Here is a 9,987-nt window from a genome sequence, read left to right as displayed (position 1 = left end):
CAAGGGAAGTCAGAATTAGTGAGATTGAAGATAAAGCACTTGATGCCAATCTATTTGAGGAAAAATGAGATAAAAGTATTTTTAAAAAGTGAAGAAACCCTAGGAATTATGTGGGACTCTATCAAGAGGAATTTAACCTATGAGTGATTGGAGTACCAGAACAAGGTGGGATATCAAAAAATAAAAAGAGAATTGTTGAAGACTTGTTGGCAGAAAACTTCCCTGATATCATGAAAGATGTGAAGGTACCTATCCAAGAAGCTCACTGAACCCCACACAAGGTAGATCCCAAAAGAAAGTCACCAAGACATATTATAATCAAAGTTGCCAAAACCAAAGATAGAGAATTTTAAGAGTGGCTAGGGATAAAGGAAAAGTCATCTACAAAGGAGAGTCAACAAGACTAAGCTCAGACTATTCAGCAGAAACCATGCAGGCAAGAAGGCCATGGGATGACATATATAAAGCCTTGAAGGGAAAAAATTGCCAGCCAAGAATTATATATCCAGCAAAACTGTCTCTCAAATATGATGGCGAAATTAGGGCATTTCCAGACAAACAGAAGTTTAGAGAATTTGTAAAACCAAAACAAAATTACAAGAAATACTAAAGGGAGTCCTCCTGTTAGAAATTCAATAACATCAGATAACAACCCAAGACTAGAACACAGGACAGAACAACCAGATATCAACCCAGATAGGGAAGTCACAAATAAATTAAAGCTAAAACACTGAAAATAGAGAAACAGAGATGTCAATATGTAAAAGATGACACACTAAAACAAAAAAGAGGGACTAAATAATGTAGTCATACATCTTTCATATGGAGAGGAAGTCAAGGCCATATAAAGACAAAGACTAAGCTTCCACTGCACATCCACTGCTGTTCATTCAGAGCCTACTGTGTGCTGAGATGTGGACGTGACTGTCCCCCTTTTGCATGCGAGGAATTGAGCTCAGGGAGGTTAAGTCACCTACCCAGTATCACAGAGTGGTCAAACCAGGATTCAAACCTAGAATTCCCACTCCAAGCATGGCACTCCTTCCAGTAATCCACAGCCGCACCCCAGGGAATCCCTGCAGCCTTAAGTTCCTACTAATTTCAGTCCTGTATTTGCTTCAGAATTACCTGGGGAGTGTATTTAAAACGCAGATTCCCAGAGTTCACACCCCAGAGATTCGTCCAAATGAAGACCTGGGGTGGGGTCCAGGACTGCATTCTTAGCCAATTCACCAGATAATTCCAAAGCAGGAGGTTCCTACCGCACCGGGCTCTTACAAACCCTGCTGTACCCATGCTTAAGAAGGCAGTGGTAGTTCAGCAGTAGAATTCTCGCCTTCCATGCAGGAGATCCAGGTTCCATTCCCAGCCAATGCACCTCAGGCGCAGCTACCACTCTTCTGTCAGTGGAGGCTTCGCGTGTTGCCGTGATGCTGAAGAGGCCTCAGCAGAGCTTCCAGACTAAGACAGACTAGGAAGCCTGGCAATCTACTTCCAAAAATCAGCCAATGAAAACCCTATGAACCACAAGGGCCTGGTTCGATCCCTTTGTGCATAAACTTGGCAGCAGCTAGCAACAACATCCACGCTTATCTCAGAGGTGTCTGTCCCTGGCCCTTACCCATGGTGTGGGCCCATAAACAGCTGAGGGATGAATCAGTGCCCTTTACCCCAATTTTGTTGCTCAGATTTTTCTCTTGCGTGGGTTCAAAATGTTATTTAAAAAGGCAATGGGTGGTATGAGATTTTTCTAGGCCGAAGATCAGTCACCTCGGTCTTCTGAGGCTCCAGGCTGCTTCTGCTGTGTTTCGCCCAATTGGCAAAGGAGGAATGAGGAGAGACGGTGATGTCTTGAGGGCTTGGCGGGGATTGGAGTAGCGGGGCTCCCTTCTGTTTTCAGGCAAGGTTGCTGCTCTCTTGGCTGAGGAGATAAGATGGAACACCTCAGGGAGGAATTCTTAATCTGTGGCTCAACCACTTCAGGATCACCCGGTTGTTTGGGGGAGTCACGGACTCCTGTGCCCCACCCCGATTTACTGAATTAGAATGGGAAGGCGGAACAGGGGCTGAGGAAGCTGCATTTCTAGCCAGCACCCCAGTCGATTCTTATGCACTGGAGCGTTTGAGAAATCCTATTGTAGAACATGGACTTTGGAGTCTCTCAGATCTTGGTTCAAATCCCAGCTCTGCACAAACAGGGTGTGTATTTGTTTGGAACGAATGCTGAGCCTCTGTGAAGCTCAGGGTCCTCACCTATAAAAAATGGGGTGCTACACCCACCTGTTTCTTGACTGCTTCTTCCATGGCTGGACCGTGGAAAAGGAAGACAGAAGAAGAACTGATGCATTCGAACTGTGGTGTTGGCTAAGAATATTGAATATACTGTGGATTGCCAGAAGAATGAACAAATCAGCCTCTGAAGAAATACAACCAGAATGCTCCTTAGAAGCAAGAATGGAGAGACATCAGCTTGCTTACTTTGGACACATCATGAGGAAAGACCAGTTGCTGGAAAAGGGCATCATGGTTGGCAAAGTAAAGGGTCGTGGAAAATGAGGGAAACACTCAGTGAAATTAATTGACACAGTAGCCACAGTAATGGACTCAAACATACCAATGGTCATGAAGATGGTGCAAGACCAGGCAACATTTTCGTTTTCTTTCCGTTATACATAAGGTTGCTATAAGTCAACGGCACCTAACAACAACAACATACCTGCCTATTGGAATTGTTGAGGTCATTAAATCAAACCATGAGATAATTTACGCCAAGCACCTGGCACCTAGGAAACGCTCTTGAGACACACCCAGGCTAGTGGTAAAAAGATACTTACCATATTTTTATAAAAGTAACACGGACCTTCTGCGTTTGCCTGCTGACCATGCCCTGCACCCTCTCCTCCCCACGAGGCACCATCACAAGCGCCACCATGCCAATCCTCTTCCATAAAAAAAAAAAAAAGCTGCTGTAAAAAATAATGAAAATACCTTGGCGGGGGTGGGTAGGGCCGGCAAACAAACGCAGGAGGCTGCGTTATTTGCATAAAAATACGGTAAATAAAAACCTTCTCTGGAAGGGAAAAGCTGTGAGAAAGTTAAGAACACGGAGCATTATTCACACAGTGGCAAACACCAAGCTGCTTCTAAACAATTGTGACTTTCTGTTTCCTCTGGGGTGAGCTTAGTGAAGCTTTTAAAGATGGCTTGCTCCTTTTCATCCTCAGGTGAGAGCCACTCCAAGTTTGGGCAGGAATTCTGGTAAACAAAATGCAATGCCATTTTGCCTGGGCATTCCCCTGCTGAGACCCCTTCGTTCCCCCTGATTTTACATTCCCAAACCCTTCACACTGAGGGCAGTCCCAGTCTACCAAGGTCCCCGGGCCTTTGGCCTCACAGCTGGCTGCCAGAAAGCAGGGCATCTCCAAGTCCTTCCACCTCCTCAGTTCCTCCAGTATGACTGATCCAAAGCAATTTCAAAGCTTTTGAAAACTTTAGCCGTTCATAACTGGTCAGTCCCCTCCGGAAACGTTCCCCGCTCTGCTGAGAGCCTGCCAGGCGACTTGGTGACGTCCACCTCTCAGCCCACACAATGGGCACAGCAGAACAATACCGAGAAGGAAAAACATCCCGCCCTTCTATAGGCTCATATCCTCCTGGGACCCCCACCCAACCCCGTGGGCTCCCAGAGGCTGGGTAGGAGGTGGGAGGGGTGCGGAGATGGGCCAAAGGACGATGGGAGCGGCTGTGGAAGTGGGGAGGGGGAGGAGTGGGAGCACAACCAAGTTTCCCCAGTTTGGCTGGATTCTGAACCAGGTGGTTGAGTCAGATTAGAAATAAAATCTGCTTATTCTGGCTCCTCCGCTGGCCAGCCCCACACCACTGTTTGCAGCCTGGACACTGGAAGGATTGAAACCTGAGCTGGCAAACGTAGCAGTTATGAGTCAGTGACCCAGGGAGCACAGGCAGTGAGGCAGGTAGATGTCTCTGGCGGGATGCCAGCTTGTTTTGCCATTTAGCTAACCATGCATTATTGGGTAAACTTTTCAGGGCCTCAATTTCCACATCCGTCAAATGGGGCCATTGTACATGCCTGATCTACCTTACAGGCTGTTTTCAAAGATGAAACGGGCTACTGTGCATGAATGCACACCAACAATTATGATGCTGTCATTAACCCTAGAGAAGGACTTGGGGAGGGGAGAGGCAGGCCTGTGGGGGTTCCCAGCCAAAAGTCAGAAGACATGGCCCTCAGGTAGCTTACCACCTAAGCACAAGAAACAGAGAGGCATTGAAAACCTAGATAAATAATTGTAGACGGTTTGAATTTCTAGATAGTTGAACATGGGGATAGTCTGGTTGGTGGGGGTGGGGCTGGGGGGCTTATCTAGAAATCTCATTTTCATAGTAAACTCTCTGTTTTTACTTACATTGTGTATTTTCTGGGTGGCTTTTCAGGTAATAGTGATTATGTGGGGCAAAAGGCCCTCATGAACTCATTGGCATGATGTGCTCCTGGAGTTGATCAAGGAAAGCTTCCTGGACGAGGAGAGTTTGTTTGCAAAGATGAGAAAGGGAAATGGCTCATACAAAATAATGACGTGTGAACAGACAGATTAGCGTAAAATTCTGGAGCTGGAAGGGCACGCTGAAGATATCTAGGGCCACCTCCATTATCAGGACAGGAGCACGGAGTCCCAGCTAGGAGAGGGGACTTACCCAAGGTCACAGAGTGAGTTGTGACCAAGCTGGGTGAAGGTGCTGCAGGGCGGTGGCAAGGGAAGTCCAGGCAGAGGGATCAAAAGTGCTAAGACTTGAGGGAGGAGGGGCTTGGAGGGAAAGTGGAGCCTTAGTCCAGTAATAAGCAGTGAGTGGTCAGAGGCAGGGCTGGAGGAAGAGGAGGGGAAGGTCCAGGGCACAAAGGGCTTGGGCACCTGCTGGAGAGCCTGTGCGGTCCCTTAGAGATGCCAGTGGGACAATTGACAGGATGTCCTGAAGCCTCTGGGAGCCCCAAGCAGCCAAGGACATATTAATTTGCATATCCTGGGGGTGGGGTGGGAGTGGAGAATTCTCATGCTTTGAGAGCAGAGTTTGGAAAACACCTAGAAAAGACACTGGCTGTATTGTGTGATTGTAAAGGACATCCGCTTGCAGAGGGCTGAGTTTTAAGGCAGTAAGGTAGCCTGGGGGTGCTCGCTGCTGCTTTCAAGGGGAGGGAGGGAGCTGGGGGAAGGATGAGTTCCAGAAGGTTCCTAATAGATCAGATGTTTCATTGTTCTATTAATTCTTTCGTGTTTTCATCCCCAACTGTGAATTGAGCCTTAGAGGGTGGAGGTTTGCAAAACAGACAGACACTGTTAAGGCTGAGGAAGGGGAAGGGAGGGAGGTGAGAACCAGTGTGTCCCTGGGTAGGCTGCTTACAGCCCTGGGATTATCCTTACTGCATCTGCGGAATGCAGATAACAGAACTCCGTTTGCAGTCATCATTGTTTTGATTTCTGCAATCGGCTTATCTCTCCCTGACCAGACTGTGAGTTCCTTGAGGATGGAGCCCTGTTTACTTATTTCTGAATCTCCAGGGTTTCACAGAGATTAGTTTGGGCCAAGAGATTTTAAATAAATGTCTGTTGAATTAAAAAAAAAATTTTTTTTTAATCTTAGATAATGTTTTAGGGTTATAATACTTTGCCTAACATATAGTAAACACTCAGCACCTGCTAGGATAAAGGACATCAGAACTGCTCAAACACTGGTGGCCGTTTGGAAGGATGGGCGGTTCCCCATGGACAAAAGGGATTTTATTTATTCCTGTCCCCCCATACAACCCTCACCCCCTTTATAAGAAACTTTGGCCTCTGGTCGGGACATTCACTGTGAAACAAATGGGCTGGGTGATGCCTTTAACACTTACACAGTGCTTTCTAGGTGCCCAGTGGAGTCCCTGGGTGCTGCAAATGGTTAAAGCACTCAGGTGCTAACAGAAAGGTTGGAGTTTCGAGTCCACCCAGAGGTGGTACCTCAGAAGAAAGGCCTGGCAACCTATCAGCCATTGAAAACCCTGAGGAGTACAGATGTACTCCAACACACATGGGGTCATCATAAATTGGAATTGACTCTGTGGCAACTGGTATGGTATAAACCTATGATTACCCCATTTTACAGATGGGGAAACTGAGGCATAGAGAAGTCGTGTTTTGGAAAGGTCACACAACTAGAAAGTAATGGGGCTAGGATTCAGGTCTAGGTAGCCTGGCACTAGAGCTCTGCTCTTAACTTCCACACTGGACTGTCTTGTCGTTAGCCATGGTTGAATTGGCTCCAGACCCATGGCGACCCCATGCACTACAGAATGAAACACTGCCTGGTCCTGTGCCATCCCATGATCAGTTGTAGTTTGGACCCTTGTGATCCACAGGATTTTCACTGGCTGATTTTCAGAAGTAGATCATCAGGCTTTTCTTTCTAGTTCGTCTTAGTCTAGAAGCTCCACCGATAACCTACTCAGCATCGTAGCGACTTGCAAGCCTCCACTGACAGAAGGGTAGTGGTTGGGCATGAGGTGCATTGGCTGGGAATCGAACCCAGGTCTCCCACATGGGAGGCAAGAATTCTACTGCTTGTCAGCCCCAACCTTTCCCTTCCCCTAGGACTGTAAAGCTGGGCAGTCAAGTCCGTTACCAAGTAGGACACTGGGCCTGAGGTGCAGACACAGGATGCTGACGGTAACCACTCACGGCGTCTGCCCAAGGCAGGAAATACTCCTGGGCTCTAGCTCCTGTGTCCCACCCCCTCTTCCCAGGGTTGCCCTCTCAGCCTCATCAGCATCTGCTTTAGGAATCCCAATTTCATTCATTCTCATACCACAGAATCAGTCCTATGACTTAAGAGGCTGAGGCCAAGGTAGTCTGCTCAGGTAGGAAGACCCAGGCACGAATTCGGATGCTCTGCCTTATCCTCTGAGTGGGTTCTGCTGGCTCACCTGGGGCATGGGATGACCCTCCTGAGCGGCAGCAGGTGCAGCCTGTGGGTGAGGGGAGGTGCCTCCTTGCCCTCTCCCACTGTGCCTTCTGGTCTCTGCACTGCCACCTGCTTCCCCTTAGTGCTTGTAGCCCAGATTTGGTCTCCTGCTCCACCCCCCTGCCCCAGCACCCTGTTCCTGGGGACTGGCATCCTGTGCATCTTTAAAAATAGAGGTTGGTCAACATAATAAAGGGCATTTGGGTTTATACAAAGCCAACAGCCAACATCTTCCTAAACAGAGAGAGTCTGAAAGCATTCCCCTTGAGAACAGGAACCAGAGAAGGGTGCCCTTCATCACCACTCTTCTTTTTTTTAATTTTTATTGTTTTTTTAAGTGAAAGTTTACAAATCAAGTCAGTCTCTCATACAAAAATTTATATACGCCTTGCTATATACTTCTAGTTGTTCTCCCCCTAGTGAGACAGCACACTCTTTCTCTCCACTCTCTATTTTTGTGTCCATTTGGCCAGCTTCTGACTCCCTCTGACCTCTCATCTCCCCTCCAGGCAGGAGCTGCCCACACAGCCTCATGTGTCTATTTGATCCAAGAAGCTCACTCTTCACCAATATCATTTTCTATCCCATAGTCCAGTCCAAGCCCTGTCTGGAGAGTTGGCTTTGGGAATGGTTCCTGTCTTCAGCTAACAGAAGGTCTGGGGACCATGACCTCCAGGGTCCTTCTAGTCTCAGTCAGATCATTAAGTCTGGTCTTTTTACGAGAATTTGAGGTCTGCATCCCACTGCTCTCCTGCTCTCTCAGGGGTTCTTTGTTGTGTTCCCTGTCAGGGCAGCCATCGGTTGTAGCCAGGCACCATTTAGTTCTTCTGGTCTCAGGCTGATGTAATCTCTGGTTTATGTGGCCCTTTCTGTCTCTTGGGCTCTTAATTACCTTGTGTCATTGGTGTTCATTCTTCTTTGCTCCAAGTGGGCTGAGATCAATTGACGTATCTTAGACGGCTGCTCACTAGTGTTTAAGACCCCAGATACCACTCTCCAACGTGAGATGCAGATTGTTTTCTTAATAGATTTTATTATGCCAATTGAAACCCCTGAAACCATGGTCCCCAAATCTCTGCCCCTTCTATGCTGGCCTTCGAAGTGTTCAGTTTATTCTGGAAACTTCATTGCTTTTGGTTTAGTCCAGTTGTGCTGACCTCTCCTGTATTGTGTGTTGTCTTTCCCTTCACCTAAAATAGTTCTTGTCTACTATCTAATTGGTGAATACCCTTCTCCCTCCCTCCCTCCCCACTCTCGTAACCATCAAAGAATATTTTCTTCTCTGTTTAAACTATTTTTCGAGTTCTTATAATAGTGGTCTCATAATGCGTTTGTCCTTTTGCAACTGACTAATTTCACTCAGCATAATGCCTTCCAGATTTGTCCATGTTATGAAATGTTTCACAGATTCATCATTGTTCCTTATTGATGTGTAGTATTCCATTGTGTGAATATACCATAATTTATCCATCTATCCTTTGATGAACACCTTGGTTGCTTCCATCTTTTTGCTATTGTAAACAGTACTACAATGAACATGGGTATGCATATATCTGTTCGTTCATCACTGCTTTTACTTAACATTGTGCTGGAGGTCCTAGCCAGACCTATTAGGCTAGATAAAGAAATAAAGGGCATCCAAATTGGCAAAGAAGAAGTAAAAGTATCTGTATTTGCAGATGACATGATCTTATACACAGAAAAACCTACAGAATCCTCAAGAAAACTATTGAAACTGATAGAAGAGTTTAGCAGAGTATCAGCATAAAAGATAAACGTACATACATCGTTGGATTCCTCTACACCAAGCAAGAGAACTTCAAAGAGGAAATCACCAAATCAGTATCATTTACAATAGCCCCAAGAAGATAAAAATACTTAGGAATAAATCTAACCAGAGATGTAAAAGACTGATACAAAGAAAACTACAAGACACTATTGCAAGAAACCAAAAGAGACCTACATAAGTGGAGAAACATATCTTGGTCATGGATAGGAAGATTCAACATTGTAAAAATGTCTATTTTACCCAAAACGATCTATAGATACAATGTTATCCCAGTCCAAATATCAATGAGATGGAGAAACAAATCATCAACTTTATATGGAAGGAAAAGAGGCCCTGGATAAGGAAAGCAATACTGAAAAAGAAGAGCAAAGTGAGAGGCCTACACTACCTGATTCTGAAACCTATTATGCCGCCACAGTGGTCAAACAGCCTGGTTCTGGTACAACAACAGATACATAGACCAATAGAACACAACTGAGAATCCAGACATAAATCCATCCACATATGAGCAGCTGATATTTGACAGGGGCCCATAGTGTGTTAAATGGGGAAAAGACAGTCTTTTTAACAAATAGTACTGGCATAACTGGATATCCATCTGTGAAAAAAATGAAACAAGACCCATACCTCACACCACTAACAAAAATTAACTCAAAATGGATCAAAGACCTAAATATAAAATCTAAAACCATAAAAATGATGGTAGAAAAAATAGGGACAACACTAGAAGCCGGAATACATGGCATAAACAGTATACAAAACATTATTAGCAATGCACAAACAACAGAGAGAAACTAGATAACTGGGAGCTCCTAAAAATCAAACACCTGTGCTCATCCAAAGACTTCACCAAAAGAATAAAAAGATTACCTACAGACTGGGAAAAAGTTTTTAGCTATGACATTTCCAATCAGTGACTGATCTCTAAAATTTACATGATACTGCAAAAACTCAACAGCAAAAAGACAACCCAATTAAAAAATGGGCAAAGGATATGAACAGGCACTCTACCAAAGAAGACATTCAGGCAGCTAACGGATGGATACATGAGGAAATGCTCACGATCATTAGCCCTTAGAGAAATGCAAATCAAAACTACAATGAGATTCCATCTCACCCCAACAAGGCTGGCATTAATCCAAAAAACACAAAATAATAAATGTTGGAGAGGTTGTGGAGAGATT

General features: G+C 45.4%; 1 long non-coding RNA gene across 1 annotated transcript; it reads right to left on the bottom strand.

Annotated features, from left to right (window-relative positions):
- Nucleotides 1-779: 779 nt before the first annotated feature.
- On the bottom strand, nt 780-3,507 carry LOC126061695 (uncharacterized). Its single transcript, XR_007513871.1, has 3 exons — nt 3,395-3,507; nt 2,281-2,416; nt 780-1,921 (listed from the first exon to the last, which is right to left on the bottom strand). It is a non-coding gene; the product is annotated as an uncharacterized LOC126061695 (long non-coding RNA).
- Nucleotides 3,508-9,987: the final 6,480 nt, after the last annotated feature.

The sequence above is a fragment of the Elephas maximus genome, chromosome 18 (genome assembly GCF_024166365.1).
Source record: "Elephas maximus indicus isolate mEleMax1 chromosome 18, mEleMax1 primary haplotype, whole genome shotgun sequence".
NCBI classification, from domain to species: Eukaryota; Metazoa; Chordata; class Mammalia; order Proboscidea; family Elephantidae; genus Elephas; species Elephas maximus.
This window is presented reverse-complemented; position numbering and strand designations above follow the sequence as displayed.